General features: G+C 44.7%; 1 protein-coding gene across 7 annotated transcripts in view; it reads left to right on the top strand.

Annotated features, from left to right (window-relative positions):
• The first annotated feature begins 1,014 nt into the window (after positions 1 to 1,014).
• The window catches only part of FEZ1 (fasciculation and elongation protein zeta 1), a 113,280-nt gene continuing 86,777 nt past the window's right edge, over positions 1,015 to 27,517 (top strand). For 3 of the 7 annotated variants that reach the window (XM_077458194.1, XM_077458195.1, XM_077458192.1), the window contains exon 1: positions 1,015 to 1,374. The gene's annotated coding sequence lies outside the window, so the exon portion shown is untranslated. The remainder of the gene's footprint in view (positions 1,375 to 27,517) is intronic. The other 4 variants (XM_077458188.1, XM_077458191.1, XM_077458189.1 and 1 more) reach the window with 3 other exon arrangements.

Raw genomic sequence — 27,517 nt, forward strand, 5'->3', positions numbered from 1 at the left:
GTTTAAGTTGAGGGTTAATTATTTATTTATTGCTAATTAGTATTCATTTATTGAATTTATTTATTTTTATTTATGATTTTTATTTGTGTATTTATTTCAAAAAATTTTTAATTCATTTTTTATTATTACTCGCATAATAATAAATAAAATAAAAATAAAATAACAATATAAAAATATTAACTATATTATTATTATTATTATTATTATTATTATTATTAATAATAATAATAATAATAATAATATAACAATAAACACCCAGACTTGAACAAAAAAAATACATCATTTATTGAAATTATTTATTTTTATTTATGATTTTTATTTGTGTATTTATTAAAAAAAAATGTAATTCATTTTTTATTATTATTCGCATAATAAATAATAAAATAAAAAATAAATAAAATAATAATAAATAACCCTAACCCCAACTCCTATTAACCTAAACTGAACTCGAACCCCTTACCCTAACGAATAAACATTATAATAAATGAATAATAATAAAAGAAGAAATAAAAGCTGAAATACCTAGCAACAAATGATGTAACAGATAACAGTTTTCTCTATTGGCTAATAAAAAAAAAAACGCTGCATACATACGCGCAAAGTCGCGCCAAAATCGGGCATAAAAACCCGCTGGAAAAAAACGCCGGAGAGGCTCTCAAAGACTCAGGTGAGAATGCAGCCTTAGCGTCTTTGAGTACCTTTCTGGTGGTTTTTTCGCGCTTTTTTTATGTGCGGTTTTTGGCGAGACTTTGCGCGTTTGCATGCAGCGTTTTTGGTCTTTGGCGTTTTTTTTTGTTGGATTTTTGTTGGATTAGAGGTGCAAATTATTTTAAGTACAGCCGGTGGCATGAAGGTCCTGAAATTCCATCACCCAGTCCAGCAATTTAGTCCCCCCCCCCCGTGACGAACCCCGGTCCCCCCACTTCCATTGGTGTGTTGGGATAAGATTGATGGTCTTCCTAGGCTTGCACCACCCCCCTCTTCTCTCATTGAGGACAATTGAGGCTGTGATTGCAGTGAATTAGACACATCTCACTGCTTCTATCTGCTGCTATTCATGCTCCTGCCTATCTCTTGCTTGCCCTGGGAGTGACTATGCTCTTGTCAACAGTGTGGTGGAAGTCATGAATATTCATGAGCAGCTGAGGCAGGGCTGTGCCGCTGGATTGCTTCTCTCAGGCAAAGACTGAGCCATCATCACCATTGTACGCTGTATGTGGTTTTTATTTTCTGTTGTTGTTGCAGGGAATATACTAGACGACGCCAGGAGAAATTACATGGACTGGGATGCTCGTCTAAGCAAGAACGCCTGTTTACCGCAAGCTTTATTCTGATGCGGAGAAGATTGTGACTGGATCTTTTGCTATCTTCCAGGTGCCGTACCGTCATTATTCTGCTTCACCCCCCCCTATCCCCCCTTAAAGCCAAATTCATTCTTTTCTTTGCAGTTTGCATTTGCCTTGTCTGTACAGGTCATACTCTCAAGAGGGCCTTGAAGGTCTTGAAGGTTCTTAGATGCTGGTGGAACCGGCGTGTGGTCCTTGGATGGTATAGTAGGGGGTCAGCATCCTCCTGCAGTCACCGGTTCCCTTACCCTTTAGTGACTGTCTTGCCGCTGCTGTGCAGCAAAATTGTTGGCATCAGGTCGTATTGTCTGTGTACAGGTCATACTCTCAAGAGGGTCTTGAAGGTTCTTAGATGCTGGCGGAACCGGCGTGTGGTCCTTGGATGGTATAGTAGGGGGTCAGCATCCTCCTGCAGTCACCGGTTCCCTTACCCTTTAGTGACTGTGTTGCCGCTGCTGTGCAGCAAAATTGTTGGCATCAGGTCGTATTGTCTGTGTACAGGTCATACTCTCAAGAGGGTCTTGAAGGTCTTGAAGGTTCTTAGATGCTGGCGGAACCAGCGTGTGTTCCTTAGATGCTATAGTGGGGGGTCAGCATCTTCCTGCAGTCACTGGTTCCCTTACCCTTTAGTGACCGTCTTGCCGCTGCTGTGCAGCAAAATTGTTGGTATCAGGTCGTATCACCTGTGTACAGGTCATACTCTCAAGAGGGTCTTAAAGGTCCTGAAGGTTCTTAGATGCTGGCAGAACCGGCGTGTGTTCCTTGGATGTTATAGTGGGGGGTCAGCATCTTCCTGCAGTCACCGGTTCCCTTACCCTTTAGTGACCGTCTTGCCGCTGCTGTGCAGCAAAATTGTTGGTATCAGGTCGTATTGTCTGTGTACAGGTCATACTCTCCAGAGGGCCTGTGGCTTTGCAAGGTTTTGAAGGTTCTTAGATGCTGGTGGAACCGGCGTGTGGTCCTTGGACGCTATAGTGGGGGTTCAGCATCCTCCTGCAGTCACCGGTTCCCTTACCTTTTGGTGACCGTCTTGCCGCTGCTGTGCAGCAAAATTGTTGACATCAGGTCGTATTGTCTGTGTACAGGTCATACTCTCAAGAGGGTCTTGAAGGTCTTGAAGGTTCTTAGATGCTGGCGGAACCAGCGTGTGTTCCTTAGATGCTATAGTGGGGGGTCAGCATCTTCCTGCAGTCACTGGTTCCCTTACCCTTTAGTGACCGTCTTGCCGCTGCTGTGCAGCAAAATTGTTGGTATCAGGTCGTATCACCTGTGTACAGGTCATACTCTCAAGAGGGTCTTAAAGGTCCTGAAGGTTCTTAGATGCTGGCAGAACCGGCGTGTGTTCCTTGGATGTTATAGTGGGGGGTCAGCATCTTCCTGCAGTCACCGGTTCCCTTACCCTTTAGTGACCGTCTTGCCGCTGCTGTGCAGCAAAATTGTTGGTATCAGGTCGTATTGTCTGTGTACAGGTCATACTCTCCAGAGGGCCTGTGGCTTTGCAAGGTTTTGAAGGTTCTTAGATGCTGGTGGAACCGGCGTGTGGTCCTTGGACGCTATAGTGGGGGTTCAGCATCCTCCTGCAGTCACCAGTTCCCTTACCTTTTGGTGACCGTCTTGCCGCTGCTGTGCAGCAAAATTGTTGATATCAAGTCACATTGTCTGTACAGGTCATACTTAGGGTTGCCACCTCATCCCTTTAATCCCGACACATATGAATTACACAGGTTCTGAGGCTAATTGAATGCAGGTAAGGCACCAAGTGAGTTTAATTACCGCCTTAATCACCCACAGAACCCGTGTAATTAATATGTGTTTGGGTTTAAAGGGATGAGTTGGTAACTCTAGTCATACTCTCAAGAGGGCCTATGGCTTTGCAAGGTCTTGAAGGTTCTTAGATGCTGGTGGAACCGGCATGTGGTCCTTGGATGTTACAGTGGGTGGTCAGTATCCTCCTGCAGTCACCCGTGTCCTTTACCCTTTAGTGACCATCTTGCCGTTGCTGTGCAGCAAAATTGTTGGTATCAGGTCATATTGTCTGTACAGGTCATACTCTCAAGAGGACCTGTGGCTTTGCAAGGTCTTGAAGGTTCTTAGATGCTGGCGGAACCGGCGTATGGTCCTTAGATGCTATAGTGGGGGGTCAGCATCCTCCTGCAGTTACCGGTTCCTTTACCCTTTAGTCTTGCCACTGCTGTGCAGCAAAATTGTTGTTATCAGGTCACATTGTCTGTACAGGTCATACTCTCAAGAGGGCCTGTGGCTTTGCAAGTTCTTGAAGGTCCTTAGATGCTTGCAGAACCAGCGTGTGGTCCTTGGATGCTATAAGGGGGGTCAGTATCCTCCTGCAGTCACCAGTTCCCTTACCCTTTAGTGACCATCTTACCACTGGTGTGCAGCAAAATTGTTGGTATCAGGTCACATTGTCTGTACAGGTCATACTTAGGGTTGCCACCTCATCCCTTTAAACCCAAACACATATGAATTACACAAGTTCTGAGGCTAATTGAATGCAGGTAAGGCACTAAGTGAGTTTAATTACCACCTTAATCGCCCACAGAACCTGTGTAATTCATATGTGTTCGGGTTTAAAGGGATGAGTTGGCAACTCTAGTCATACTCTCAAGAGGGCCTGTGGCTTTGCAAAGTCTTGAAGGTTCTTAGATGCTGGTGTAACCGGCGTGTGGTCCTTGGATGATATAGTGGGGGGGGGGGGGGGGGGTGGTCAGCATCCTCCTGCAGTGACCGGTTCCCTTACCCTTTAGTGATCGTCTTGCTGCTGCTGTGCAGCAAAATTGTTGGTATCTATCAGGTCATATTGTCTGTGTACAGGTCATACTCTCAAGAGGGTCTTGAAGGTTCTTAGATGCTGGTGGAACCAGCGTGTGGTCCTTGGATGCTATAAGGGGGGTCAGTATCCTCCTGCAGTCACCGGTTCCCTTACCCTTTAGTGACCATCTTGCCACTGGTGTGCAGCAAAATTGTTGGTATCAGGTCACATTGTCTGTACAGGTCATACTTAGGGTTGCCACCTCATTCCTTTAAACCCAAACACATATGAATTACACAAGTTCTGAGGCTAATTGAATGCAGGTAAGGCACCAAGTGAGTTTAATTACCACCTTAATCACCCACACAGAACCCGTGTAATTCATATGTGTTCGGGTTTAAAGGGATGAGTTGGCAACTCTAGTCATACTCTCAAAAGGGCCTGTGGCTTTGCAAGGTCTTGAAGGTTCTTAGATGCTGGTGGAACCGGCGTGTGGTCCTTGGATGCTATAGTGGGGGGGGGGGGTCAGCATCCTCCTGCAGTCACCGGTTCCCTTACCCTTTAGTGATCGTCTTGCTGCTGCTGTGCAGCAAAATTGTTGGTATCTATCAGGTCATATTGTCTGTGTACAGGTTATACTCTCAAGAGGGTCTTGAAGGTCTTGAAGGTTCTTAGATGCTGGTGGAACCAGCGTGTGTGGTCCTTGGATGCTATAGTGGGGGGTCAGCATCCTCCTGCAGTCACCCGGCTCCCTTACCCTCTAGTGACCGTCTTGCCGCTGCTGTGCAGCAAAATTGTTGGTATCAGGTGTGTGATCCACAACACGACAAATGTAATGTGACCTGCGTGTTGAGACGTGATAGATACGGGGAAGACGTGGAAGGATGTATGTCATATTTAATGTGCTCCAGGTTAGCTGCATCGGGCAGGACCAGACAGGTATACATGCAAAGCCGGTGATCAGTTTACATGTTTCTTGCTCATCACCATTTTTATTCTTCATTAACCCTTTATTTATGGTTGCCTCCTCCATCCCGTTAAATCCGAACACATATGGATTCCACAGGTTCTGTGATAATTAAACTCACTTGGTGCCTCACCTGCATTAAATTAGCCTCAGAACCTGGGAAATTAATATGTGTTCAGGATTAAAGGGATGAGGCGGCAACCCTACCTTCATTCTACATATACTACCGGAACGGCATTGGGGTTTTAAATAAAATGACAATTGTCTTTTTCAGTGACAACTGCGTGTGAATGCTGGGGGGGAGGGGGAGCTGGCATTACGAATAAGGATCGAAGAGACGATTGTAGTATACTGCCATGTTTGCAGTGCATTCATCTTGCCAAGGATTCAGGCCTGCAAAAAAAAAAAAAATGCTAGGCATTTCCCCAAGCCAAAAAGGCTGCGGCTGCAGACGTAGCAGTGACATTTTCTGGAAATCAAACAATAATGGACACGGAGGGGGGGCACCCCACAGGCCTTAAGCTCTAGTGCAGCCTTTTTCAAGCAGGGTGTCCAGGCCCCCCGGGGGTGCCTTGAGGTTTCTTCAGGGGTGCCTTAGCAAAATGCCTAAAAAAATTGCCCAAAAATTGTATACAAGCCAGCGGGTGGATAAAGCCGGCCTTTTGTTTACACAAAGCCACAGGTTTTCATTGTGCACTAGAGCTGCACAGTTCTGGCCAAAATGAGAATCACAATTTTTTTTGCTTAGAATAAAAAAGATTGCGATTCTCGCGGCGTAAAATCTTTCACAATATACAAAAAAAATTGGGCTAACTTTACTGGTTATTTTTTTTTTTTAATTCACGAAAGTATTATTTTTTTTCTCAAAAAATTGCATTTGAACGACTGCTGCGTAAATACAATGTGACATAAAATATTGCAACAACCGCCATTTTATTCTCTAGGGTCTCTACAAAAAAAAAAAAAAATATATATATATATATATATATATATATATATATATATATATATATATATATATATATATATAATATAATATAATATAATATAATATATATATATATATATATATATATATATATATATATATATGGATGGTTCTAAGTCATTTTCTAGCAAAAAAAAAAAAATTATTTTAACTTGAAACCAACAAATGTCAGAAAAAGGTTTAGTGTTTAATTGGTTAGACTTCCCTCATTTACAGACCAAAGTGTATTCCTTTGCTCTAAAGGACAAATTGTTACAATGTTTATACATAAGTTCCACTGCTAAAGAATGTTGTGATTCTTGACAGACTACCCCGTTTTTTTTCCCTTGCTCTTAACGGCTGTCGGCTTCAGCAGAGCAGAGAAGAATTCTCTACATAGAAAGAATCGGGAAATACTTTGTCAAGAACACAACGGGAAAAAAAATTTGCGATAACGATTCTTAACGATTAATCGTGCAGCTCTATTGTGCACCATTACAACCTTCTAGCCACCAGCGTCCTAATAACCAATGGCATCACCAGTTAATAAGGAGGATGTCAGTCGCTTGCATCTCATCCTTGTTTGACCCTCTCCATCAGCACTGAGGGCACCTTAGCTGAGTGATGGAGAAAAACCGAGGGAGAAGAGAAACATTGGTGTACTAGTCAGTACCAGTTTGCAAAATGTATTTGCTTTGGAAGAATAAACAACCTCTTAACGTTGGGTTATCCTCACAGGCATGTGCAGGAGTTGTGGCAGGTGTGCCTGGGCACACCCTAATCACTATGTGTGGTGCCGATTCCACCTACTGCCCAGGCTTCCCCCCCTCTTGTTGGCCCCCACAGTGCTGCTGGCTTTTCTCCTCTGCCCCCCGGATGCAGCGGGGGGGATCTTTCAGGATGGGGAGTGGGGGAAAGGGCTTGTAAATATGTAGTTTACCCTTGGCCCCTTTCTTTTCTAAATGAACACACTTACTCACTGTGTCCATTCATGACTGAAGCATAGGTAACTGTGTTTACTATGCTTCGGTTTGTGAATGAACGGGAAGCTACTTAGCACAGAGCACTCCCCATTCATTCACTGCCCCGTACACCTGAGTCTGCAGAGAAAGGCTTGTGTGTTTGAGCTTTGGGCTGCACACCCTAATGCAATGGGCTGCGCACACCTATGGGTGTCCTACTCTACATGTGTGGATGTTGTTGCATTATGCCTCGAGACTGTCCATAACTTTTAAAGGGTGTCTCAAGACTGTCCATAATTTTAAATGGTGCCTCGAGACTGTCCATAACTTTTAAAGGGTGCCTCAAGACCGCCCATCCTTTTTAAAGGGTGTCTCAAGACCGTCTATAATTTTTAAATGGTGCCTCGAGACTGTCCATAATTTTAACCACTTTCAGACCGGACCATTTTGCTGGTAAATGACCAGAGGTCTTTTTACACTTTGGCACTGCGCTGCTTTAACTGGTAATTGCGCGGTCATGCAATGTTGTACCCAAACAAAATTTGCGTCCTTTTCTTCCCACAAATAGAGCTTTCTTTTGATGGTATTTGATTGCCTCTGCGATTTTTATTTTTTGCGATATAAACGTAAAAAGACCGCAAATTTTGAAAAAAAATGATATTTTCTACTTTTTGTTATTAGAAAAATCCAATAAACTCAATTTTAGTCATACATTTAGGCCAAAATGTATTCAGCCACATGTCTTTGGTAAAAAAAAAGTCAATAATTGTATATTTATTGGTTTGCGCAAAAGTTGTCACATCTACAAACTAAGGTACGTTTTCTGGAATTTACGCAGCTTTTAGTTTACGACTGCCTATCTCATTTCTTGAGGTGCTAAAATGGCAGGGCAGTACAAAACCCCCCCAAATGACCCAATTTTGGAAAGTAGACCCCCTAAGGAAATTGATAAGAGGCATGTTGAGCCCATTGAATATTTTATTTTTTTGCCTCAAGCGATTGAATAATGACAAAAAAAATTTTTTTTTTTTTTTTTTTACACAAAGTTGTCACTAAATGATATATTGCTCACACATGCTATGGGCGTATGTGAAATGACACCCCAAAATAAATTCTGCTGCTTCTCCTGAGTACGGGGATACCACATATGTGGGACTTTTTGGGAGCCTAGCCGCGTACGGGGCCCCGAAAACCAAGCACCGCCTTCAGGCTTTCTAAGGGCGTAAATTTTTGAGTTCACTTCTCACTACCTATTACAGTTTTGAAGGCCATAAAATGCCAAGATGGCACAAAACCCCCACAAATGACCCCATTTTAGAAAGTAGACACCCCAAGCTATTTGCTGAGAGGCATGTTGAGTTCATGGAATATTTTATATTTTGCCACAAGTTGCGGGAAAATTACAAACTTTTTTTTTTTTTTTTTTAACAAAGTTGTCACTAAATGATAAATTGCTCATGCATGCCATGGGCATATGTGAAATGACACCCCAAAATAAATTCTGCTGCTTCTCCTGAGTACGGGGATACCACATATGTGGGACTTTTTGGGAGCCTAGCCGCGTACGGGGCCCCGAAAACCAAGCACCGCCTTCAGGCTTTCTAAGGGCGTAAATTTTTGAGTTCACTTCTCACTACCTATTACAGTTTTGAAGGCCATAAAATGCCAAGATGGCACAAAACCCCCACAAATGACCCCATTTTAGAAAGTAGACACCCCAAGCTATTTGCTGAGAGGCATGTTGAGTCCATGGAATATTTTATATTTTGCCACAAGTTGCGGGAAAATTACAAACTTTTTTTTTTTTTTTTTCACAAAGTTGTCACTAAATGATATATTGCTCACGCATGCCATGGGCATATGTGAAATGACACCCCAAAATAAATTCTGCTGCTTCTCCTGAGTACGGGGATACCACATATGTGGGACTTTTTGGGAGCCTAGCCGCGTACGGGGCCCCGAAAACCAAGCACCGCCTTCAGGCTTTCTAAGGGCGTTACAGTTTTGAAGGCCATAAAATGCCAAGATGGCACAAACCCCCCCCAAATGACCCCATTTTGGAAAGTAGACACCCCTAAATTTAGGGGTACACTAGTGAGACTAGGTAATAAATGGCGGGTGCCCTGAAACTATAAAAAAATAACTAACCAACCAGCGTCACCTGTAACAGTTATATGGTGATCACTGGTGAAAGGGTTAACTAGGGGGCAATTAGGGGGCTTTATGCGGTAGTATATGGGGGTCCCTGGCGCTATAAAAAGCTGCAGCGAAACTAAATACCTACCTGCCTAACTAGCGTCACCTGTGACACTAATACAGCGATCAGAAAAACAATCGCTTATTAGGCTGGGTTCACACTGGAGCGATGCGGGAACGCCACGAATGCGCGGCGGGTTCCCGCATCGCATGCCTCCCGGCGGCAGTTCACACTGCCCTATGCGAACTGCTGGGAGTGTCAGTGAAATGTTACTGACACCCCCAGATCAGTTCGCATATCGCTTTGCGATCTGCAAACTCGGATCGCATGGTGTGAACACCCATGCGATCCGATTCTGCTGCGGGCCAAAAAAAGGGTCCCGTGCGAATTTGCGGCGGGTGCGGCGGGTGCGGCGAATGGCTGAACTCGAATCGCACAGAGATCGGATGTGATTTGCACTGCAGTGCGGTGCGAATCACATCCGTTCTCATAAACCGCTGCAATGTGAACCCAGCCTTAGTGACACTGGCGACGGGGGGTGACCACGGGGTTAAACCTTTATTGGGGGGGTTAGGGGGGTACCTTAGAACTAAAGGGGGCTAACCCTAACTGCCCTAACAGTTATTAGTCACAAATGACACCCGCCGGGTGATCAGGGGGTTAAACCTTTATTAGGTAATAAATGGCGGGTGCCCTGAAACTATAAAAAAATAACTAACCAACCAGCGTCACCTGTAACAGTTATATGGTGATCACTGGTGAAAGGGTTAACTAGGGGGCAATCAGGGGGCTTTATGCGGTAGTATATGGGGGTCCCTGGCGCTATAAAAAGCTGCGGCGAACCTAAATACCTACCTGCCTAACTAGCGTCACCTGTGACACTAATACGGCGATCAGAAAAATGATCGCTTATTAGGCTGGGTTCACACTGGAGCGATGCGGAAACGCCGCGAATCCGCGGCGGGTTCCCGCATCGCATGCCTCCCGGCGGCAGTTCACACTGCCCTATGCGAACTGCTGGGAGTGTCAGTGAAATGTTACTGACACCCCCAGATCAGTTCGCATATCGCAGTGCGATCTGCAAACTCGGATCGCATGGTGTGAACACCCATGCGATCCGATTCTGCTGCGGGCCAAAAAAAGGGTCCCGTGCGAATTTGCGGCGGGTGCGGCGGGTGTGGCGGGTGCGGCGAATGGCTGAACTCGAATCGCACAGAGATCGGATGTGATTTGCACTGCAGTGCGGTGCGAATCACATTCGTTCTCATAAACCGCTGCAATGTGAACCCAGCCTTAGTGACACTGGCGACGGGGGGTGATCACGGGGTTAAACCTTTATTGGGGGGGTTAGGGGGGTACATTAGAACTAAAGGGGGCTAACCCTAACTGCCCTAACAGTTATTACAGTCACAAATGACACCAATGCAAAAGAAAAAAAAAAAATGACATTGGTGTCACTGTGACTGGGGGGCAGGGGTAATTGGGGGGGTGATCGGGGGGTAAAGGGGGGGTGTGAGTGTGCCTGGCATGTTCTACTGTGTGTGTAGAGTGTTGGTGCAACTCACCGATCCGCTCTCCTCCGTGTCGGAACGAAAAATACCGACACGGAGGAGAGAATACATCACTTCCTCTCCTGTGTTTACATTACAGGAGAGGAAGTGATGTCACCGGGGATTTCTATTCGTCGGGAGCGATCGCGAGGGGGTGGCCATGAATGAATGGCCGCCCCCTCGTCCCGGATCGCTCCCGGACGAAAACCGACCGCCGCAGGCACTGGGCGGGGGCCCGATCGGGCCCCCGACCCGCGGGAGGCAAGGGACGTACATGTATGTCCTTATGCCTGCCCGTGCCATTCTACCGACGTACATCGGCGTGCGGCGGTCGGCAACTGGTTAAAGGGCGCCTCAAGACTGTCCATAACTTTTAAAGGGTGCCTCGAAACCATCCATCATTTTTAAAGGGTGCCTCAAGACTGTCCATTATTTTTAAAGGGTGCATCGAGACTGTCCGTCATTTTAAATGGTACTGTACATAACGCTTAAAGGGTGCCTCAAGACCGTCCATCCTTTTTAAAGGGTGTCTCAAGACTGTCCATAATTTATATAGGGTGCCTCGAGACTGTCCATCATTTTTAATGGGTGCCTCAAGACTGTCCATATGTCCATAACTTTTAGAGGGTGCCTCAAGACCATTCATAATTTTTAAAGGGTGCTTTAAGACTGTCCATAATTTAAAAAGGGTGCCTTGAGACTGTCTATAATTTTTAAAGGGTGCCTCGAGACTGTCCATCTTTTTTAAAGGGTGTCTCAAGACCGTCTATAATTTTTAAAGGGTGTCTCAAGACCGTCTATAATTTTTAAAGGGTGTCTCAAGACCGTCTATAATTTTTAAAGGCTGCCTTAAGACCGTCCATAATATTTAGAGGGTGCCTCAAGACTGTCCATTATTTTTAAAGGGTGCATCGAGACTGTCCGTCATTTTAAATGGTACTGTCCATAACGCTTATAGGGTGCCTCAAGACCGTCCATCCTTTTTAAAGGGTGTCTCAAGACTGTCCATAATTTATAAAGGGTGCCTTGAGACTGTCCATCATTTTTAATGGGTGCCTCAAGACTGTCCATATGTCCATAACTTTTAAAGGGTGCCTCAAGACCATTCATAATTTTTAAAGGGTGCTTCAAGACTGTCCATAATTTAAAAAGGGTGCCTTGAGACTGTCTATAATTTTTAAAGGGTGTCTCGAGACTGTCCATCTTTTTTAAAGGGTGTCTCAAGACCGTCTATAATTTTTAAAGGGTGTCTCAAGACCGTCTATAATTTTTAAAGGCTGCCTTAAGACCGTCCATAATATTTAGAGGGTGCCTCAAGACTGTCCGTCATTTTAAATGGTACCTCGAGACTGTCCATAACGCTTAAAGGGTGCCTCAAGACCGTCCATCCTTTTTAAAGGGTGTCTCAAGACTGTCCATCCTTTTTAAAGGGTGTCTCAAGACTGTCCATAATTTATAAAGGGTGCCTCGAGACTGTCCATCATTTCTAATGGGTGCCTCAAGACTGTCCATATGTCCATAACTTTTAGAGGGTGCCTCAAGACCATTCATAATTTTTAAAGGGTGCCTCAAGACTGTCCATAATTTAAAAAGGGTGCCTCGAGACTGTCTATAATTTAAAAAGGGTGCCTTGAGACTGTCTATAATTTTTAAAGAGTGCCTCGAGACTGTCCATCTTTTTTAAAGGGTGCCTCAAGACTGTCCATAATTTTTAAAGGCTGCCTCAAGACTGTTCTTAATTTTTAAAAGGTGTCTCAAGACCGTCTATAATTTTTAAAGGGTGCCTCGAGACCATCCATGATTTTTAAAGGGTGCCTCGAGATTGTCCTTAATTTTTAAAGGGTGCCTCAAGACTGTTCTTAATTTTTAAAGGGAGCCTTCGAGACCATTTATAATTTTTAAAGGGTGCCTGGAGACCATCTATAATTTTTACAGGGTGCCTCGAGACCATCTATAATTTTTAAAGGGTGCCTCGAGACCGTCCATCATTTTTAAAGGGATCCTCGAGACCGTCCATCATTTTTAAAGGGTGCCTCGAGACTGCCTATCATTTTTAAAGGTTGCCTTGACTGAAAAAAGGTTGAGAATCAGTGTTGTAGAGGATCCGGGATTGTTGGCTTTGTGTAGAGTAGTGTGTCTTTTCCCTGGAGGGCTGTTCTCACCGCACTGCTGCAATGTACAAAGTAATTACAGAAATGATTTGCTGGCATTCAAGCCGTATTAAACCCAAAAGCGAACATTTATTTATGTTGCAGTTTACCAATTCTTAGATGTGATGGCTGCATTAGTTTTCTCTAGTATTCTCTCTTCTTTTATTTTAACCTGGTGATCCTGCCGGTAAGTCTGTTGTTTATCAACAGAACAAGCTGTCCTGCAGATGTAGCAGTTATAGCAGTGGTTGTTATGAGCTTAAAGTGTAACTCTACTTTTGTTGAGAAAAAAAACCTTCCCCTCTGGGCGATCGATGTACATTGCAAGGATTATAACAAACTCTATCGCTGATTCCTACCTTTTGCTATTCCTACCTTTTTGTTATTTTTTCGTTATTCTATGTAACTATGAAGGGATAGACATTTGTTTGTCTGTGCCTATGTGGAAAATGACTCTGTATGGGAGTGTTTTTTTAGCCACTTGCCCTACGGAAGATTTACCCCCCCCCCCCCCTTCATGACCAGGCCATTTTTTATGATACAGCACTGCGATATTTTAACTGAGAATTGCGCGGTCATGCAACACTGTATCCAAACAAAATTTGTCTCCCCCCCCACAAATGGAGCTTTCTGTTGGTGGACTTTACCGTTGTTTTGGCGGAGCTTTTTTGGCCACTAGCGGAACGCTTTTAACCCCCGCTATTGGCCAAAGAAGGGGTTAAAAGCACCCTGTTGCGGCACTTTGGATGCGCTGCCCATTCATTTCAATGGGCAGGGGTGGCATAGGAGCGGTGCATGCATGTCATGTCAGTCGTTACCCGGAGTGGTCAAACTGGCTGAATATCTTTAACTGGTTGTGCAGCTTATATGACGCCATCCCAGAATGGCCGACAGTATCGGGGCGAACGTGGCTGCGCCGTGTTGCTAGGTCATGTGAGCGCCGAGTCATGTTGGTGGACTTTACCGTTGTTTTGGCGGAGCTTTTTTGGCCACTAGCGGAACGCTTTTAACCCCCGCTATTGGCCAAAGAAGGGGTTAAAAGCACCCTGTTGCGGCACTTTGGATGCGCTGCCCATTCATTTCAATGGGCAGGGGTGGCATAGGAGCGGTGCATGCATGTCATGTCAGTCGTTACCCGGAGTGGTCAAACTGGCTGAATATCTTTAACTGGTTGTGCAGCTTATATGACGCCATCCCAGAATGGCCGACAGTATCGGGGCGAACGTGGCTGCGCCGTGTTGCTAGGTCATGTGAGCGCCGAGTCATGTGAGCGCCGAGTGGCGCTCTGAAATAAGGTATAAAGCGGCATATTTTTTATATAGAACATACACTGGGACACATAATTTTATCAAACACAGGGCATTGTATATGGATAACAAAGTGGCTTTACAACCACTTTAATTTAGTAAAGGCTGTTAACTTTGCAAGGGAAAACGCATATTGCAAGAGATTTTCCTCCAGAGTTCAGTGAATGTGGTAAAATTTCACTTTACCCAATTTATACCCATTTTACCCAATCATGTGCAAGAAAAAAAAAATAGCATTTTGCTTGCACACATAATTTGAAGTTGGAAGCCAGCAGAGCTTCAGCTCATTCACCTCCCTTGCAAAGTGCAACTTCCCTTGCAATGTGAACAGTCTATTTGCCTTTAGTAAATTAACCCCCATCTGTCTACAAGTGCAACCTCCCTTGTGAAGTGACAAAAAGGTGAACAGCTTTACCAAATTGCATTACCATTTGGGTTTACTACAGGAGCATGAAGGTTGAAGCCTGGCCCCCGGTGGCAGTTGGTGTTTTTTTCTTTGGCGGGTGGCGGCAGACAGCCCCCCTTCCCCCCCCGGGAGGGTGGTCAGAACATAAAAGCCCCGCACTTACCCCATCTAGGAAGCAGGCGGGCGGTCAGTGCATCTGGCGAGCGGCAGCTCTCTTTCTTCCTCCTCCTGTGGATCACGGCGGCCATCCTCCTCCCTGTGTCCAATAGTATTGCATGTCCTTTCAGCCAATCAGGTAACGGATATCATATACAGTACAGACCAAAAGTTTGGACACATCTTCTCATTCAAAGAGTTTTCTTTATTTTCATGATTATGAAAATTGTAGATTCACACTGAAGGCATCAAAACTATGAATTAACACATGTGGAATTATATACTGAACAAAAAAGTGTGAAACAACTGAAAATATGTCTTATATTCTAGGTTCTTCTAAGTAGCCACCTTTTGCTTTGATTACTGCTCCGCACACTCTTGGCATTCTGTTGATGAGCTTCAAGAGGTAGTCACCTGAAATGGCTTTCCAACAGTCTTGAAGGAGTTCCCAGAGATGCTTGGCACTTGTTGGCCCTTTTGCCTTCACTCTGCGGTCCAGCTCACCCCAAACCATCTCGATTGGGTTCAGGTCCGGTGACTGTGGAGGCCGGGTCATCTGGCGCAGCACCCCATCACTCTCCTTCTTGGTCAAATAGCCCTTACACAGCCTGGAGGTGTGTTTGGGGTCATTGTCCTGTTGAAAAATAAATGATGGTCCAACTAAACGCAAACCGGATGGAATAGCATGCCGCTGCAAGATGCTGTGGTAGCCATGCTGGTTCAGTATGCCTTCAATTTTGAATAAATCCCCAACAGTGTCACCAGTAAAGCACCCCCACACCATCACACCTCCTCCTCCATGCTTCACGGTGGGAACCAGGCATGTAAAGTCCATCCGTTCACCTCTTCTGCGTCGCACAAAGACACAGTGGTTGGAACCAAAGATCTCAAACTTGGACTCATCAGACCAAAGCACAGATTTCCACTGGTCTAATGTCCATTCCTTGTGTTCTTTAGCCCAAACAAGTCTCTTCTGCTTGTTGCCTGTCCTCAGCAGTGGTTTCCTAGCAGCTATTTTACCATGAAGGCCTGATTCACACAGTCTCCTCTTAAAGAGGAAGTAAACCCTGATGAGTTTACTTCCTCTTTCATTCCCTGTAAAGGCAAAGCATAATGGACTACTATGCATCGCATAGCAGTCCATTATGTGTCACTTACCTGACACAGGAGCCAGCGAAGCCACCGCTGTCCCCTGTAGTTCCGAGCGTCCATCTTCTTGGTGGGTCTCCGTGGGTCTCGCTGCTCCGGCGCTGTGATTCGCCGGAGCAGGCGCCGTAGATAGCGGTGCCCGTCTTCGAGCAAATATCTCCTAAACCGTATAGTTGACCAAAGGTGGCGCTGGAGCCATTAAACGTCCTCTTTTGAAGTGGCGTCAGTACGTTGTGACGTCCCTACGTTCGTGTTTGTTGTCAAAAAGTCCGACCGTGTGTATGCAATACAAACTTGTGGACCACGCCCTTTGTACAAAAGTCCACGGAAAAGTTTGTACAAAGTCCGACCGTGTGTATGAGGCTTAAGGGTCATTTTTTTTTTTTTTAAATAACAAACATATCATACTTACCTCCACTTACCGCCACTGTGCAGCTCATTTTGCACAGAGTGGCCCCGAACCTCGTCTTCTGGGGACCCCCGGCAGCTCCTCCCCAAATCTGATAACCCCTTCAGAGAAGAGCTTCCCTGAGGGGGTTACCTTTGCTATAGACACAGAATGCTGGACTCAGCCCCGCCTCTCGGCGCCCGTGTCATTGGATTTGATTGACAGCAGCAGGAGCCAATGGCTGTGCTGCTTTCAATCTATCCAGCCAAGAGCCCGGAAGCCTGTGGAGAAGGAGCCAGTGCGTCCCCGCCGACTGAATAAAGGGGTTCAGGTGAGTAAAACGGGGGGGGGGGGGGGGCGGTGACTGCCAGGTGTTTTTTCAACTTAATGCATAGGAAGGTGAAAAAAACACGAACCTTTACAACTCCTTTAAAGAAGAACTTCATCCAAATCAAACATATAGATCTGGGAGGAGTTTAACAAAATAAAATTTGTATAAAATTAGTTTCTTTATCGTTCTGGCTAGACCTAGAGGATGAATTTTGGACAATGGCAAAGAAAATAGTAGTTGGCCAGCTAGGTTTAATCCCTCCCACCCCATCACGCTTCAATTTTATTGCTTGTATCCCAAGAGAAAAGTTGAACTTTTACTTGACATTTTTTCATTGTTCAGTGAGATTTTTTTTCTTTCAATAAAGACTTAATCATTCTGCTCCTGAGATGAGCTCAGGCATGTACTGGCCATCGGGAGTTTCCCGGTGGGCCGATTGCTCAGTGGGCCGGTTTGAGTGACAACCTGTCAAAGTAATGGCTGCACGGCTCGTCATCATCTGGGACGGACAAGAGGAGCATGCATGTGTCCTCCACCCCCCCCCCACGCTGTCCCCCTCTGTCCTCCACCCCCACCTGTGTCCTGCATGGTGTCTCCCTGTGTCCTCCAGCCCTAATTGTGTCCCACTGTGTCCTCCACGCCCCACGGTGTCCCCCTGTGTCCTCCGCCTCCCACAGTGTCCCACTGTGTCCTACACACCCTACTGTGTCCTCCAACCCCCCCACTGTGTCACCCTGTGTCCTCCACCCCCCTCCAACAGTTTATATACTGTTTTTGTGCATTTGCAAAACTAAAGTGGGCCGGTCTGGATGAAGTCCAGGGCCAAATTTTTGTCCCAGTCCAGCCCTGGATGAGCTCGTAGCTTTTCAGATCGGCAAATCCTCCATATGGCCTCGAAACCTGTATTCGGACCTGAAGATTGAGGGGCTTGCCTGCAATTTGAACCTTGTACACCGGTCACAGCTTGTGGCATACCCTAGAGACCTATTGTGTTGGTTTGTTAGCAGCAGAGCTCTTCACGGATTAAGGGCCATCGCCCAGTTTCTCTTTTTTTTTACAAATGTATGGCACAGCTTCTAATATGACTCAGTCCCTGATGACTACCTTGGGGTACACCAATGGATGAGGGGAAAGAAACTCTTGGAATGTGACATTAATCACTGGGCTCTGTACACGGCACTCTCTGCTACCTTTAGTACTGTGCTTGTTTGCTGCAGAACGTTCTGCAGTCCTATGACTATGGTAGGTCTCTTGGACTTTGCCCTTTATGAGCATGGCACACTATTCATTTTCTAACGCCATTGTTTTTCCATATTCATCACAGAAAGGATTTTCGCCTTTTCAGTATAAAGTCGTTTACTGTCATTGCACTACTTGCATGGGTCACATTGTTTTACCTAAATTTTGTCCTTCTTGCTGCTTACAGTGGTTTAGTTGCCTCCAGTCGTATTCAGCAGCTGATTTGTGAGTACCCAAGGGCCCTCTTGGTGTGTTTATTTATGTTTTCCATTGAAGTTCAATATGTTAGATCTCAAATGCAAAGCTAGCGATCCTGCAGGCCTCTTCAGCCCATGATCCGCTAACAGCTCCAGGGGGGGTCTGCAGTGTCCTTCCTCAAGGACCTGATGCTGGTAGCCTGGATCGTTGTTCCCACACTCCTCAGAGTCTTCCTTGGCATCCTTCTAGATGGAGCCCCCTCCTCTGCACTACTCAGTGAGGAGTCTTCTACAGCTATGCTAGATTTTATGAACAAAGTCATTACCATGATAGCTGACTCAAAATGCAGGTTCCATTAGCATATGTCTACATTTTTTCCTCTAGAATCTGTATCTGACCTTCCTGCAACTGTAGTAACTTCTGAGCACTGCACTGAGAATGTTTTCTTTGATAAGGAGTCTCACAAATCTGCTTTTCATGTGTTTGTAGCTGAGGAGCCTCAGTCTGCTGATACAACTCCTAGGCTTGAAGATACCATAACCGTTCTTATTGACATGGTGCACCATGTTAAAACTTGGAGCACTAAAAACAGTAGCCAATCCCCCGACGACGTCCTATTGTGACAAAACGCGTAGGGTGGGCCTGTGTCACTGACGTCATTACGTTTTTCTCTTCAGAGACTGATGGTACAGCGGGCAGCAGGTAGAGGAAGTCAGAGGAGACGCCACTATTTTCTGATGCACTGCATGCATATGATTCATATCTTGTAAGTGCAAACTTTTAAAGTTTATTAAATTATCCTTTTGCATACTGCACTATCGGCGCAATTCTTGCTTTTGTTTTTGAGTGATAGAGATCAAGCAGTCGTTGACATCCAAATAGGTTTTTGGGAGACCGAATTCCCTGTGTTTGGTGAGACCGCTGTTGTGGTAATTCTTAAGGGTAAGGGAACTACATACTCACTTTGGGTGTAAAGCCTATCTGGAGGAAGGGGTCTTTTCTTCATGGTTCCGTGTTTACATCTTCATACCCACATGGACATTTCTCTTGATTCACTGCTACATATTTTTTTTGGGACTTTGATTCAATTTCTTTCATTTTATTTTTCTTTTCTTTTTCTGGTGTCATTTCACAATATATTTTATTTACATATTTTTTTTTTTTTTTGGTATTTAGAGCACAATATTATGTTATTTATTTTTAGTTGATATTATCTAAAACAGGTTGATTTAATTTAGATATATCATTGTTCACGCAGTCTTTCAAATTAGATACATTGAGACTCCTTCATTTTCTGTTTTCAATTTCAGTTTTTCACCACTTCTGAATATTTTGAATAGTTTTCAAATAATTATTTATTTTCCGGATTTCACTATTTGGATCTTTTAATTTCTTGAATTTTATTTATTATATTTTTTTTTAGGAAAATTGTTTCATCACTTTTTGAATTTTTTTTTTGTACTAATTTGTTGTCTGAATTTCATCATTTGGATTTATTCACTAATATTAGTGCTGCACCCACCCCACATTTTCTATTATTCGAAAGTTTTGTATTTAGGACTTTTGGTGTCGTTGTTCTGGCAGATAGTGTCCTGCCATCATATAGCGTCCGCCCCGTACTGCGCATGCGCAGTGTGGGGCAGAAGAAGCTTCGGAAAATCTCTGAAGCTGAACGGCACCTGCGCCGTGAGTGGAGGTGGTAGCCCCACCATCCAAGCGGACATCGGGTTATGAAAATTAGACGGCCCCTCGCGGGCGAGCTTTGCTCGCCACGCTTTGGGCTTGGCCACTTGGGTGGTGGGGCTAGAACCTGGACTCATGGCGCAGGCCCCGTTCATCCTTGGCTATTTTCAGAATCTGTGTTGCTGTGTACTGCGCTTGCGCAGTACACAGTGGACACTTTCTGATGGGGGACCATATATGATGGGACACTGGCAGCTTTATATATAGATTTTGATTTATTTATTATTTTTCGATAATACATTAACTTTGAGCGCAGCGTTAACCAATCCGGTTCTTCTTCTAAAAACTGGAGCAACCTGTGTCTAAGACCACTACTTTTACTAGTCTTATGTCCATTACAGGTCCTAAGACTGTCAAAACCTTTCCATTACGTTTCGTATTTGAACCTTGAATTTTGTTCGGAGTCTAGATTACTCCTAAAAACTGGTCTCTCTTCCCAATTCTGAGCAATATCTGTTTGAGGAGACATTTATAAAGAAGTGGGTCGGTCCCGCTGTGGATCTGGCAGTTTCTTGCCCTAATAAAACATTTACTATTCGCATTGAGTATGGCCCAGTGTTCAAGAATCAGGTTGACAAATTTTGTAGGGCATTTCCAAATCCTTGTTCTCCCTAGCAGGCCCTGTTTTGCAACCTGCTACAGCTGCCATGTTGATTTGTTTGACTTTATGGGTCAGAAAAACTATAAAAGAGATGTATAGGGATTTTTTTTTTCAGAATCAACACTTACCTAGGTGGATGAGCATCGGTCCGATGCTGCATCTGTCCCCCGCCGGCTCTAAGACTGAAAACCGAGCGATCAAACACCATTGACCGCTCAGTTCTCAGGGCTCCCTGAGCTGCCCCCGCCCTCACTGAAGCGCTGGGTTCTGGAGGGGGCAGGAGCGCCCGGCTCAGGCTCTCAGTTGAGCTGGCTGCCGGTCCAGGCATGTGGGTGGATCCCGACTTCATTGAGATCTTGCCCCAGCCTGGACCGCTCTGTGACATCAGCCAACAGCAGGCTTCAGCAGGTCAGAGGAGTGCAGAACAAACTGTTCTCCTGTGATCCACAGGAGAAGTACAGCCAAACGAGCTTTGGTTTTACTTCTACTTTATCTGTCTTTACTGACCATTCAGTTATGCAACTTTTAGGGCTTATCCCTGCTGCATTACACCATATTGTAGACAGGTTAGTGGATATTGTCTGTTTCATGTCCTATAAATCTCCTATCTGTAAACCAGGGGCAGACTGACAACTCATGGGGCCCCCGGGCAATAGGAGATTATGGGGCCCTCGGGCAATAGGAGAAGATTATGGGGCCCCCGGGCAATAGGAGATTATGGGGCCACACAGTACACACACACACACACACACACAATATACACACACACACACACACACACACACACACACACACACACACACATACAGTATACACACACAGAATTCACATACACACACTGAAAAGGTACTGGAGAGGCAGGGCAGCTATAATCTTGGGATTTTAAAAAAAACACAGATTTTTGCATACTGTCCCTGGTTTTATTGAGGCTGGCAACCCTGATGGGGCCCCTTAGTGACATGGGGCCCTCGGGCAGTGCCCGAGTGCCCGAATGGTCAGTCTGCCCCTGCTGTAAACACATGGAGAACTCTTTGGCTTAAATATTGGTCTGAGGAACAACAATGCAAAAAACGTTGTTACGTATGCCCTTTAATGGAGAACAGCTCTTTGGTGTTTTCCTGGACAACTTTATGAAAGATTTCGCTGGCAGAAAGACTGCTCTTTTACCAAAGCAAAAGAAACCTAAGCCTCAAACTGTCAAAATGCATCCTGCCTCTGAAGCTAATAAGAGTTATTTTTATTTCTCCCTGGCCTTTAAAGCTGAACTCCAGCATTTGTTACACTTTAGCATCCTCTGATTGGCTGAATCAGAGTGGTCGGCTGATGACGTCACATCCTCTGACTCAGCCAATTAGAGGAAGCTTTGGATTTATTGCTAGAATACATCGCATTTTACGAATGGCTGAACGCCGCTGTTATAGACTCTACTGTGTTCTAAGTATGAGACAGGAAGGTCCGGGCTTGCACCCACAACACAGTGCGTTATGCTATATGAAGCCTCGGCTACATACAGTTTATACCGCACATCCAGTGGCCTCACATGTTAGTGAGGGACATAGTTCGTTTGGGCCAGCTTGGCCCAAACTATGTAAAGTGCCACCAAAGCTGGAGTTCAGCTTTAAGTTGAGACCTATGTCTGGGACCCAGTTTAATCAAAGTTCCCAGACTTCCAAATCTGCCGGCAGGTCCTCTGCACAATGAAGGGACGCCACCATTAGGAGTAGGAAGACTTCTGTTGGCCTTTGCAGACACCTGGACCTCAGATGCCTGGGTAAAAGATGTGGTGTCTAGGGCCTACAAGCTAGAGCTTCAGTCTCTGCATGTCCTCTTGCCTACCTTCGTCTTTGCACAGACCATCATGCTGCTCTAGCAGACCTCCTTAAACATGGATCGAAATTTGCTGGTTCGGCAGGGACTGGTCAAATTTCGATCCAAGCATGGGCAGGGAGGTTGTACAGAAGTTTTTCTGCCAATTGACTTCTGTACAATCTCCTTATTAGAATTTCCTGCTTGATCAGCACTGCCAGCTATAGCCAGCGGTGCTGATCAGTGTATTCTGATGGTGGGAAAGTCTCCCCACTGTCAGGATACAATAGCTCAGCAGAGAGGATTCCCCCACCCACATTAAATGTGTGGATGGGCAAATTGAGTCAGTTTTTTTTCATTCAACCGGCTGGTTAGACGATGTTAAATTCACACGATTCCCCCATTATCACAGACTGTGCTGACAGGGGAATTCCTTGGTATATTTAGCATGCCCATACACGGTTCAAATCTCGGCTGGTTCCTGCTGAACCCGGCTGAGATTTGAACCGCCTATGGCGGGCCTTAGGCAATTGGCTATTTTGTGTGTTTTCATTGTTTTAATTTAATTACTTTGCAGAAAACTATTTTCCCTTAGGGCCCTTTAACACTGAGGTGTCTTTCAAGCGCTTTTGCGTTAAACAAAAGCACCTGAAAAGCACAAGAAAACCGCTTTCCTATTGAAAGCAATGGAAAATGCAGTAAAACCACCGCAAAAATTCACCCGTGATGCGTTTTCGGTGTGGTTTTTGAGTCACTTGTCTTTCAAAAAGCACATTGCAAACCATGTAAAAAGAATCCACTGCAATTTCATGTTCTATAACAGGGATATGCAATTGGCGGACCTCCAGCTGTTGCAGAACTACAAATCCCATGAGGCATAGCAAGACACTGATAGCCACAAGCATAACACCCAGAGGCAGAGGCATGATGGGACTTGTGGTTTTGCAACAGCTGGAGGTCCGCTAATTGCAGATCCCTGTTCTATAACAAAAAACAAGACAAAACGTGAACCCAACTGGGTGAACGGGGAGCTGAATGTTATTCATGTGTAGCACTTATGCCACATACACACGAGCGGAATTCCGCTCAAGCTTGGCTTGCATACACACGGTCACACAAAGGTTCGCTGAACTTTCGACCGTCAAGAACGCGGTGGCGAGCCAAGAAAATTAAGTTCAATGCTTTCGAGCATGCATCGAATTGTTTCTGAGCATGCGTAGGAATTTTACGTGCTGGAATTGGTACAGACGATTGGAAATTTCCGATCGGAACCTTTTTCCTACTGAAAAATAGAGAACGTGCTCTCAATCTTTCCGCCAGCAAAAGTCAGACACACGGTCGCATTTTCGGACCAAAAGCTCTCATCGGACTTTTGCTGGCGGAATTTCCGCTCGTGTGTACGGGTCATTACTTTTTTGTCTAATAAATTGAATTATTTAAAAAAATAAAAGAAGCATAGGGACCTAACAGTTTTTTGGAATGCGAGGGCAATTTAATGGCAATTAATAATCACTTGTAAAATCAGGGTTATGGCTTGTAATCAGTTTATATAGGAACATTGTGCTTTTTTGAGTCCTTTAGTAAATCATTCAGTACCCGAATAGACTGACAAGTATGCCGCACATTGCTTTTGTTCAAATATAGGCAGAAAATTATCCTGTGCAGTATTTTACTCAGATATAATACAGAGCTGATTAATGATGAATAGGAACTCAGAAGAGGAGCTAGGGATGTGATTGAGTATGTGTTCACCACTTTGTCTTTATATGTGTGTATTATGTAGTCTGCAGAAGATGCACAAGTCATTTTGCCTTGTATATTTTAATTTCTTGGGAGGAAGGATTTGTTGCGTATGTTGTTGTCAACCACAACTGTTTTTGTTTTAGCATTCAATGGGATGCAAAGGAGTTAGAACCATTGCTTGTTTCCCAGATAGCAAGCAAATTTGCTGCAAGTTTAAAAATGACTTACTAAGCTATTGCTAGACTTGCCGGGCTTCACAAGTTTGTTGCACAATTGCAGCAAGTCCGCATTGCATGACACATTGCCGCCATCTTGCTGCACCCTGCACTCGTCCACTGTAAGAATACAGTGAGAAGACGGCAAGCAGACATCTTGTTAAACCCACCGGAGTCATGCATTTCACGCTTATTTTTAACAGTAAACTGAGCTTATATAGTGAAATACAGTATTTAAAAATCCGTCTGACTGTTTAGATGTTGAATTTTAAAAGCAGTGGCGAGTCTGGTGATCTCACAGGTTTGCTAATCTGACAGAACACTGCTGCTTTGAAAAATCAACATCAAAACACTCTTACGAATTTCAAAATACTGAATTTCACTATATAAGCTGAGTTTACTGTTAAAAATAGGTGTGACATGCAAGACTCCGGAGGGTGTAACAAGATGTCCGCTTGCCGCCTTCTCACTGTATCCTCATTGTGGACGAGTACGGGGTGTACCAAGATGGCAACGATCAGAACGTTACTTCCGTTACAAAATCTGACGGGGCGCCTAATCTGACTAAACACAGGACTTGACTTTGCTGTTTCACATGGGTGCCTTGATCACAAGATTATACAAAGCAGCAGACAGGGTGTTGTCCAGAATCTCAGGTGGAACTGTGAGAAAAGCCACAGTCAGATATCGCAGAGGTCACAGGTTCAGATCCAGATCCTATTGTTATTATTATACAGGATTTATATAGCGCCAACAGTTTGCGCAGTGCTTTACAACATGGGGGCAGACAGTGCAGTTACATACAATTCAAGACAGGAGAGATCAGAGGACCCTGCTCATTAGAGCTTACAATCTACAAAGAAGGGTCAAGTAGTGGAACAAAAAAGGTAATAGCTGTGGGAGATGATCAGATGGAGAAAATGAAAATACAGTTGTTTGGTGTGGGTAAGATAGGCTTCTCTGAAGAGGAGGGTTTTAGGGGATCGTCTAAAAGCTAATAGAGTAGGAGATAATTGGACAGATTGTGGTAAGGAGTTCCATAGGATTGGATAGGCTCTGGAAAAGTCCTGGAGGCGAGCATGGGTATTTTTAGACTAGATCAGTGATGTAGGTGGGGGCAGAGTTGTGGATGGCATTGTAAGTAGTTAGTATTTTGAATTAAATTTTTTTGGGGGAGCGGAAGCCAGTGGAGGGATTGACAGAGAGGAGTAGCAGACACAGAGAGCGATTGGTAAGTTGGATGAGTCTGGCAGCAGCATTCATGATGTATTGAAAGGGGGATAGACTATATAGAGGTAGGCCAATGAGGAGGGAGTTGCAGTAGTCGAGGCGAGAGATGACCAGGGAATTATTACCTTTGTTGTGTCTTCGGTTAGAAAGGACCGTATTTTGGAGATGTTGCGGTGTAGAGAAATAGATTTGGGTGTTGTCAGCGTAGAGGTGGTACTGACCCAGGGAGGAGGTGTAGATTGAAAATAGGAGAGGTCCAAGAACAGAACCTTGGTGGACCCCAAAAGAGAAAGTAATAGGAGAGGAGGAAGTAGAATAGTAAGTGGTGTGGTTGGATAAGTAGAAGGAGAACCAGCGAAGGACACAGTCACGGAGACCAAAGGTGTGGAGTTTTTTGAGAAGGAGGGGGTGGTCAGCCATATCAAAGGCAGCAGAGAGGTCCAGGAGAAGGAGTACAGAATAGTGTCCATTGGATTTGGCCCTTAGTAGATAGTTTGTTAGTTTTAGGAGAGCAGTTTCTGTGGAGTGTTGAGGACGAAATCCAGACTGAAGGGGATCAAGAGGGCAATTATCAGCAAGGTGGTCGCTCAGTTGGTTGTAGACCAGACGTTCAAGGAGTTTGGATAAAAAGGGGAGCATGGAGATGGGGCGTAGGTTTTTAAGATTGGATGGGTCCAGTGACTTACTGTACTTTCCTAATTGTACTTTCCTCCCTCCAAGATGGCCCCTTGACATCTTAGGGCAGTGATGACGAACTTTGGCACCCCAGATGTTTTGAACTACATTTCCCATGATGCTCCACTATACTGCAAAGTGCAGGAGCATCATGGGAAATGTAGTTCCAAAAAATCTGGGGTGCCAAGGTTCGCCATCTCTGTCTTAGGGCCAGGTGGAAACCTCTGGTGGAGCTACAGAATTACAAATTCTTTGGCACACAAAGCCCCCACATTTCTGTTATCAGCTGCATATTTAGCTGCTTGTCTCGAATCCATAATGTTAAAATGTTTTAAACTGCTATTTTTTTTTTAATGGTTAAATCGAAAGTAATTTGCGGAAAACAAAAATTGCTAAATTTTCCAACATCCATTGTTAATCTCTGACTCTCTGTGCCTAAGCCCTTGTACACAAGGTCGGACATTTCGACAACCAAATCCGTCGGATTTTGTCCGTCGGATCTTGTCCAAAACTGTTGCATACACACGGTCGGACAAAGTTGTCGAAAAATCCGATCTTTCAGAACGTGATGACGTAATTTCGTTACGATGGGACTACGTTCAGGCTAGTAGCCAATAGCTTTGATGTAGGAATTTGATCTGAGCATGCGTGACACTTTCTCTGATCGGAATTCTCTACACATGATCGGAGTATGTCCTATCGGACCAGTTTGTCGGAAAATATTTCCAGCAAGTTGGAAAATTTGGTCCGACGGATATTCCGACGGAAACAGTCCGATGCATACCACACACAGTCGGATTATCCGACAACATGGTCCGATAGGACACATTCCGACGGATTCTCCGACCGTGTGTACAAGGGCTAACGTCTTATGCCGCGTACACAAGATCGGAATTCTCGTCGGAAAAAGCTCTGATGGTTTTCCCGATGGAATTTCCGACGGAATTCGGCTCAAGCTGTCTTGCCTACACACGGTCACACCAAATTCCGATCGTTTATAACGCGGTGGTGTACAACACGTACGACGGGACTAGAAAAAGGAAGTTCAATAGCCAGTAGCCAATAGCTTCTGTCTCGTAGTTGAATCTGAGCATGCGTGATTTTTGGCGTGTCGGAATTGCATACACACGATCGGAATTTCTGATAGAAAGTTTTTCCGTCCGAAAAAATTGAGAACATGCTATCAAGTTATGGCTGGCGGAAATTCGGACAGCTAAATTCCGATGGAGTATACACGCGGTCACATTTTCCGATGAAAAGCTCTCATCGGTCTTTTTCTGACCGGAATTTCCGATCGTGTGTACGGGGCATTATAGATCTTCTATAATAACATTAGGAACCCCCACACGCCTATATAAGACAATGAGAAACCATACAGCTAAATAAAACACTGGTCTTAATACAATAAAATGAAAAGAATGATG

The sequence above is a fragment of the Lithobates pipiens genome, unplaced genomic scaffold (assembly GCF_037356315.1).
Source record: "Lithobates pipiens isolate NorthernLeopardFrog02 unplaced genomic scaffold, aLitPip1_a1.2 Scaffold_27, whole genome shotgun sequence".
Taxonomy (NCBI): Eukaryota; Metazoa; Chordata; class Amphibia; order Anura; family Ranidae; genus Lithobates; species Lithobates pipiens.